The sequence below is a fragment of the Peromyscus leucopus genome, chromosome 1 (genome assembly GCF_004664715.2).
Source record: "Peromyscus leucopus breed LL Stock chromosome 1, UCI_PerLeu_2.1, whole genome shotgun sequence".
Classification (NCBI taxonomy): domain Eukaryota; kingdom Metazoa; phylum Chordata; class Mammalia; order Rodentia; family Cricetidae; genus Peromyscus; species Peromyscus leucopus.
The window spans coordinates 133,594,313-133,603,575 of record NC_051063.1 but is presented as its reverse complement, the minus strand read 5'-3'; positions in this window follow the sequence as shown (position 1 = coordinate 133,603,575).

The window sequence follows — 9,263 nt, the reverse complement described above, 5'->3', positions numbered from 1 at the left end:
TCTATCTGACTCCTCTTCCTTCTACACTTATGTCTATCTCTGAGATGTTTCCAAAAAAGCCTGTACAGACAGAGCCCTACGTCTACCTTTGTATTTTCACCCACACATAAAACATAAAAAAGTTTCAGGTATTGTTGTTCATGTAGCACTCAGATACAGGACATGGCAATTTCTGTTGATAATCTGTGAAAAATGATGTGTTGTGTAAGGCAGCTACATGATAGAAAAGAGTACTTTAAGGCCTTTGTAGATGATATTTCAGGGGGGTTGAAGAGAGGGAGCTCTTCTGGGGAACTAAAGCCCATCTATAAATCTGTGTTCTGCTCCCCAGTGACCCCATTACTCACCTGCTGCCTCTGCCCACATATTTTTGCCAAGCTTGAGCAGAGATGATGAGATGCTGACATGGTGTGTATGACTCATCTGCCACCAGAGCAGGATGTTTGAAATTGGATATGTGATGTTCTAAATTGCCACTCTTTGGAAGAACTAGTTTCCACAGCCATCTTTGAATGTGTAATCACACGATTTTCACAGGCTCAAGAGACTACAGTTCAGTATGGACACCTGTTTGCTGACCTGCAGTGTTTGCCAGCCAGCCAAGCCTAAGGAAGCTCAGCTATGAAATATGTAGGCAAGATCTTGCTTCAATTTAATGCCACAAATTCTCAGAATCCCTGCTCAGCAAATGGTAGGGATGGAGGGCTGGCAACTGGCTGCCTGAGTCAGGATAGTAGTAGAGGCTTTGAACCTGGTCCATTGGTTTTGTTAGATATGAAAATACTTCCAGAGAAACTTTTTTAAAGTCTTCACAGTTTTGTTTTGTTTTGTTTTGAGACAAGGTTTCTATATGTAGTTTTGGTGCCTGTCCTGGATCTCGTTCTGTAGACCAGGCTGGCCTACAACTCACAGAGATCCACCTGGCTCTGCCTCCCAAGTGCTGGGATTAAAGGCGTGCACAATTGCCACCCGGCAAATCTTCACAATTTTAATTAAAGGAGATGATGTACCACGAAGGTTTTGTCTTCAGCATTGGAGATTTCCCGTATACCTGCTTATTGGCTTCTCTCTCTCTCTCTCTCTCTCTCTCTCTCTCTCTCTCTCTCTCTCTCTCTCTCTCTCTCTCTCTTTTTGGGGGTGGGTGGGTAGTGCACTACAGAGTCTTTTACTAAATTTGTCTCCTTGTGCAGATGGGTTATGAATAAGGGCTTTAAAAGTTTTTAAAGGTATTTAACGGTGAAGTCCTATGCTGTCTTCTTGTATGGAAAGAGAAAATGTGACATAGTTGGATTTAGGTGTAAAGAAAAATTGCAATGGAAGAATAGAACCCTCATATACTCAGCATCAGTTTTTCCATTCAGTAACGTTTTGCAAGAGTATCATCTGCCAGTCAAACTAGTGAACCAATGTTGACAATGTTGAAATGTGTTAACTAAAGTTGTGCTGTACTGAATGTCCCTTCATATATAATTCTGTCCCCAAATTCTTTCCAGGAAGCAACATTAGATTTATCATCATTTATCCTTTGGCTTCTCTTGACTGTGAGAATATTTTAGAATTTGTAAACTGTCCACTTTTGGAAGTCCTAATCACGTATCTTATAGATCTTCTGAGATATGATTCCTTGTATTTTGTTTGTCTTTCATTATTTTTCTGGAGGTAGGGCAGGGAGGAATTAAGGGTCTTCTGTTACTTCTATCCCCTGCTTTCAAGAGGACTCGAAGGTTTCAGAGGCCCATCGTAGATATCCATCAACATTGCTGGGCTGAATGAAGTCATGTTTATTGGGTATTAGTCAAAAGATGGCACTTTGTGTAGCCCAAACTGTGTGGAGTGTGAGTCATCTTTGTCCTCCTTAGCAATGGAACATCCATGTAAATTACACAGAATTCTCATGAAAATGGCTTTCTGTGTGAGCTATAATACTCATAGTATTCTAAATAGCCAAGTGGGGCAATAGTAGACTAATACAGATCAAGACATTTAAATATAAGTTCTCCACACAAGTTTGTTGCTTCTGTTTATATTGGTTTGAAAGTGCAGTGTTTTTTCTTCCCAAGAAAAGAACCTGGTTCCTGGTCTCTCAAAAAGCATATGGAGTGGAGAAATGGGATCAAGTTTCTTCAAAGCCCAGTCACTAACTACAGACACAGGCAGCTTTCCTATGTTCCTGAATCCCCTCCTTAAAGGAACAGTATTGGAGAGTTTGAAAAGGGAAAATATCAATTGGGTGGTCATCAAAGATGATCAGTTGCCCCATACTTAAAGTCAGGGCTCAACATAGGGTGATAGAGGAAAAATCTGTTGAAGTATGTCCCTCAATGTGAAATCTGGATTTAACATATGAAATGATCTAATGTGATGTTCCCTTCTCTCTGTTTCTCACATTCTGGGTCCCTGGCAGATGTTTTGCTTCCTCTTGCTCTTTTGGCTCTCACACCCATGTAAGACCTCTCCTCTTATGAAAAATCATGTATGACTTCTTTCTTATGTATATGATTTGTGCAGAGAAAGGACAAGGCATTTGAAAGTTGATATTTATGTCAAAATGAAATTTTAATTTGAAAAATGATACTCCTTGGTTCTCAGATTTTTCCTCCAAAGAAATGGGAAATATGATAAATTGTTAGTCAGCTTTTAATAAGGTATTGCGCCTCTACCAGACACTCTCCAGTCTGATCACCTGTGATCATCAACATTTGTATATTGCTCAAATATATACGAAGCTGTTGATTACAGTTTCACGTGATGTACCTTCTGTATCTAGGCAGAAATTACATCACATTCTTATAGCAGAAATTAATGTAGTCACACACCCTTTAACATATCTTTAAAAATCAGCCTTTATGCTTCAACCCATATTTGAAAGGCAGTGTGTTGTGAGGTTCAAGGTTTGTGGGACTTAGAATGTGTGGGTCAAATGAAAACAAAAAATAATTATTCTATTCCAACCTCTTACACATACTCTTTTCCCTGTAAGCATGAGACATTTGCTACCTCCTCCAGTGAAAATATCAAAGTATCATCTAATCATTTAATCACACTACCAGACTGCAGGATCTCACAGCTTCTAGTAGAATGTGTTGTACCCTCATTATTTATAGATGTAAATAAAACTTGCCTGTTCTTCATCTGTCAACATATGACACAGGGCCAAGATCTTTTCAAATACTTTCAACCAGAATGAGGAAACAGTGTTGTTGGGAGCACTCAGCTCTTGTGGTTTTGTGGGAAGTTAGAAATCTTGTAGATAGACATTGTAAGAAATCCCCTACTATCAGATCATCTTTTTCAGTCCTTGTGGTTACTGTTTCCAGCAGGACTCTGTGGTTTCCAACTCCACATTCTTGGAGATCTCTCATTCTCTATTACTTTTCTTGGCCACAACAGAATAGGGCATTAAAGAACAGTATCTCTCTGGAGGGTGAAGAAAATTTTATTAGCTCAAAGATCATTTTAAGTCTCAAATATTTATAAGCAATTTTGTCAATATAACTCACTCAAAATCTAATTAGTTTTTATTTCATGTGATTCTAATGTGTAATTATTTTTAGGATACACACCACTTGTAGCTTGATGAACCATAATGTAAACAAGGTAAATTTAGTTGATTGGGGCTCGAAGAATGAGACATACACTGATTATCTTGGTCCCTTGTGTGTTTTCTATGAGAAGCACTGACTGGATTCTTCTGCACTATATAGTTTGTATCCAGAGTGCCAAATCCTCAAAGGCCCTTGTGTTATAGGCTTGGTTCCCACCCTGTGATGTACTGGGACAGGATGCAGAGATTAGAAGTTGTTCCTGGTAGGAAGTTTCAGTGACTGATAGAGTGCATTCAAGGGTATTTTGGAACCCTTGAATAGTCACTTTATCTTTTTCATTCCTGGCTATTTTATATGGTTAGTGACAGTAGCCAAAGCATGATAGTTATTACCAGTTACCAATCTCTTCATCTAAACTTATAACTATAGTCCAAATCACCATGAACAGCCATTTTAGAAAATATTGTTCTCAATAAAAATTGGGATCACTGCATTTTTCTGGATCCGAACACAGCTTTGGAACTGTTTGGTTTTTTACAGACTTGAGAGGAGTGTTTTGATCTGGTTGTTCCTTACAAAGGGTACAGCTTTCTTTTTTACTTATTGGTTCACTATGTTACTGCCATGGTAAGATATAGCACCAAAATATCACATAATTATAATCACTACTTTCGTGTTTACTATGTCTCCGATAGAGGCCAATTATGGTTCTTCACATTTTCTTCATTCCATGAAGCAGGTTGAAAGGCATGCCGTTATTCTGACAGCAAGAACAAAAGCAACCCCAGAAGCATATTATGGCTCTAAGGCTTATGTTAAAGTGTGACATTTGCCACTAATCCTCATATTTCATTGCCAAAAGCATGGTACATGCCTAGGCAATGAATGGAGCAATAAAATTTAATAAAATGAGAGTCAACCACTGATACTGAAAATGTGATTATTGGCATATGAAAGAAAGATGGGGGAGGAAGTTCCTCATCACGAGGCGCTTTTTGTATAATGTGGGTGATATTATTTTCATAATGTATTCATATACTGTGTTCCATACTTTTAAACTATTTTATTTGCTGGAGAGAAACTAGAGAAATTAAGCTGGGGATACATGGAAAGGCGAGACAATCTTGCTGGCATTTTGCCTCCTTGCTGGAAGCAACATATCTTAATAGAACTTCTATCCTGTTGCTATGGAGATAGAACAAAATACTGCTGAACATTAACTCACTGCTACCCACCTGTTTCTCTGCTGACAGGCACTGTAGAACACTGGACTTTGAAATGTATTAAGGAGATCCCTGATGAAGGTCTCTATAATGTATGCATAAATATACTTGTAATCAGTGATTTTAAATAATTCATAAAACATGAAATTTCAAGAGGAGCAAGTGAATGACAGACAAAGGAGTCCTTAGCATAGTCCTCCAAATTAAGCCAAGAGCATATCTTATGCAATTATGTTAGCTGCGTTGTTAGTCTCTCCTCTCAATGCCCAGGCTCATTCCTAGAAGAATTTTCTGGCTTTGAGACAAGCACAGCTGTTGAGGACATGCTATGCGATTCACATTGTTACAAGCAGGAACATGTAAAAGTAGAGCAGGACAGTTTAAAGCAGTTCTTCAGCACAAACAATATGCAGGTCTGTTTGTTCAAACAGAGCTAACAAGAACAAAGTTTGTAGGCAGACATCCGGGAAAACATGCTAAGAAAGAGAAACAGAGATGCCATTCTAATTAGAATATTACAAATCTCTGTTTTTCTTACAGTGGCACAGTTCTTTCTGTCCAACTTAGCTTTTGTACAGAAAGACATGTTATTGTTTTCTAGACAATGTTAGCTGGTCATTAACTGTCAGCTCGAGATCATTGTCTCATCAGATTCACTTTTACGTGGTTGGTGTAGAAAAGTACTACCATTTAGAATTATTCTAATATGAAGTAATTTACATAAAATTTCTGGAAACAAAAAATATTACTCCTGAAATTTATTCATATAATGTAGTGTATCAGCTAAATTTCAGAAATAACTATTATTTATAGGAAAATACAATCCAATATTATTTTCTCATGAATTATAATAAATATTATTGGTAGTTGTACTTTATGTGTAAAAGTTTAAGGTGATTTAATTGGCTAAGCAGTTTTTCTTCATGTTTAGGAGAACCAGGTTAGTTGATGGTATCATTTCAAATTTTATTAATAGTTTCATCACATAGAAGAAAAATAGAGAGAAGAAGAGGTAAGATACGTTTTCAAATGTTAATGTGCAAAAGACCAAATTTTATTATAGCATTGGAGACAAAGTGGCTAAAATTCAGAATCAGGAACTTAAGTAAGTAATAAGTAATTAGTAGTAGGGAGACATTTCAACAGTAAATACATGAAAATAATTACAGAAAAGTAAATAAAATCACATCTAATGCATCTAAGACACAGTGAAAATATCAAACACTTGAAATAAAAATATAGAGTAAAAACTACACACTTTTGATGAAATATTGTGTGCAAACTTGATAAAATTGATACAGCATAAATAAACACATTGAAGAAGTCCAGTGAAATCATGACAGGGTAAATGGAAATCATTACTGCAAATGTTGGACACTGTGGATAATGAGAAGAACCTTGAAAGAAGCCAGTCGAACACGACACATTTTGTTTAAATGAACTACAACAAGACTGACATATTTCTAATCAGAAATAATTGAATCCAGAAAGCAATGTAATGTTTTCTTGTAAGCAGCAAGATAATTTAGTTATCATGATTTCTGTGTTCAGTGTGAATAATCTTTAATATAAAAGAACAATAAGTGTGTTTGCAAAATTGTTTTTACCAATATATCAGAGCCAAAAGAAAAAGAATATCAAGAAGACGTTTTATATGACCAATACTTACTTTTCCCTCTTCAAATTAGTATTTTAATACTTAAAACCTGTGTTAGAGTCTGTGGATATGGCCTCTGGAAGCTGATCTTAACATGATAGTGGGGCTTCACATGTGACATTGGTGACTTTGTAAGAATAAGCCAGAAAGACAACTAGTTCATTTTTGATTCTGTGGAGGAGAAAATGTCTCTTTTCAAACTGGAGTGGATGTAACCAGGATCAATCATACTAGCACCCAGATCTCACAATGCAGACTCCAGAACTATGAATAGTGGGTTTATGTTGCTTAAAGCAAGTTAGCTTATGTGGCATTATGATATAGCAACCTGAACTGTTATGACACCCACAGAGGCAGAAGTTGGTTCCAAGAAGTGAAGGTTCATAATGGATACTTAAATATGTTGAGGCATCTTTGGAATTGAATAATCGACTGAAGTTGTAAAAGTTTAGAGTTGCATGCTAGAAGAATCAAAGTTTGCCATAAGATATTTTTAAAGATGATTCTCATGAGGGAATGGAAGAAAAGGAGAGAGGGCTAGGGAGAAAACCCCATTTCCTTGTCTGGAATAAAATTTGGTGGGAACATGGATTCTAAATAGCATTAAGATGAGATCTCAGAAGTAAGGAGTGTGTTGCTAGAAAAGACACTGGTGGCCTTTGTACATAGTGACAAAACACTGGCTGAACTGTATTAATGGTCTAATGTTGTATAGGAAACTAGATCTTGTGAAGCAGAAACTGAGTGAATGGAATCTCCCTAAAATCTATGAGGGTGATCCTAGCTAAAATGTTTAGCAGTGGAGGATATGGAGCCTCAACCAGCCATCTTCTGTAACCAGGCAAGACTTCCAGTGGAGGTATTCGAACAGCAACACAACCACAAAACCTTCAGCTTACAATTTGTCCTGCCTACAAGATGTTCTGGGATAAAGGTCACACAGAAATTGTTAGAGTGGCCAGCCAATGACTGGTCCATCTTGACATGCATACAACGAGAGGGAGCTCACCCCTGATACTGAGTGGTGGGCCAGGAACCAGAGGTAGGAAAGCCCATAGACCTAGGATAGAACCAAACATGACTGGCAAAAAGTCAGTGAAATGATCCTTAATGATATTCTGCTATACTCATAAAATTATTATGCATTTAATGGATATTTTGAAGTAAAATGGCCAGTAATAATAGTCAGAAACAAAAAAATAACTCAAAGATGTAATTGTGAAGCAATATTGAAGTTTGGATATCCATACAGAAGAAAAATTTGATGTTAGTTGGAGGACACTAAGAACACAGACATATGACTTGACAGACAAGTCAGTGTGGTGTGAAACATCACTTTTATGAACAGCCTTTGTAGAAAAAAATACAAGTCTGATTTCCCACATTTCTTCCTGACTTCTGAAACAAGTCAAGTAGGAATGAAGAGAGGCTATCTGATATCTAATATCTAACTTATTAGACATTACAGAACTATTCAGATAAGGGGATGTTTATTTGTCAATAGAAAGTGTAAGGACTATGAGGGGGTTGTTCCAGAGCATTGTTAGATCTGTAGCTGACTTGCTTTGGAGGATTGCCCTTCATTCAAAGGTTTTTTTCCCCTATGAAATAGGGATGACAGGGCCATAGGATTTTGGCACATCCTGCTTGTTTAATTCTCAGGCTCACAGTTGCAGAGGAATGTTGCTTCCAGGTGAACTGTAATTTAAGTCTCACCCATATATGATATAGCATTTCTTCCAATGATAATTTGAACTATTCGTTTTAGAGGTAATGTAAGGACTTAAGATTTTTTAGGTGCCTAAGCACGGTGGCACATGTCTTCAATCTAAGCAAGCACTGAGGGGGCTGAGGTAGTCACATTGTAAATTCAAGGCCATCTTGAGCTATAAAGAAAGACTCTGTACCCATAACACAAAGGCTGGGGTGGGTATTAGTGAGAGAATGCTTGCTATTCATGCCTGACCTTATAGTTTGATTTCAAATACCACAAAGCAGAGTTTTGAGGCTGTCTGTATGAAATGAATGTATTTTCCATGTGAGGGCACTTATACTGAGAGGTGAAAGACAGAAAGAAATGAAAGAGATGTTAGTGTCTTTGTCAGTTTTCAAATGTTGACGCTCCAGCTCCAATATTATGAGATTTAGAGGTAGATCCCTTGGGAAATAACTAGGTGATGAAGGCTAAACATTTATTCATGTCACATGCATCAGATAGAAAGAGTCCAGAGAGCCTCTCCCAGAAGCTGACACAACCAGATAGCAGGATTTGATACCAAACAAAACAAGCAGATCCAGGATGTGAAAATGATCTTGTTGTTAAATAAAGGGGTTATCAAGCACATCAAAAATCAATTGTTTAAAGTCTCGATATAAGATACCTATGGTTTCATTTTATTGTTGATGATACAGGAGGTTTAAATACACAAAAATATGTATTCATTCAAATTTTGACAAATTTGGAAACTTGATCCATTTTTCCTGAAATCTTCTGGTCTTCAGTATTTTGTGTTCAGCACTTACTGAGCCCAAGCACTCATATATCTAACTCCTCCCTGTATCCCAGAAGCACTGTGATTTTGGAGAAACCAACGCACTCCCAAAGCTCTTACCAGGTAAAAGTCTTCCACAACAGTCCCGAGATGCATAGTTCTATTGTAAGGACTTTGTACAGCTAACTCATTTAAATTGGGCATCTATGGCATTGGTAAGTTATGCTTGTTTTTCTCACTTTGCAAAATGAGAATATAGTATAGAGAAGTTAAATAATTTACACAAATATAGGGAGCTAGTAAAAGCACAAGCAGGTTAGGAAATGAAATGATTATGAGGTATACT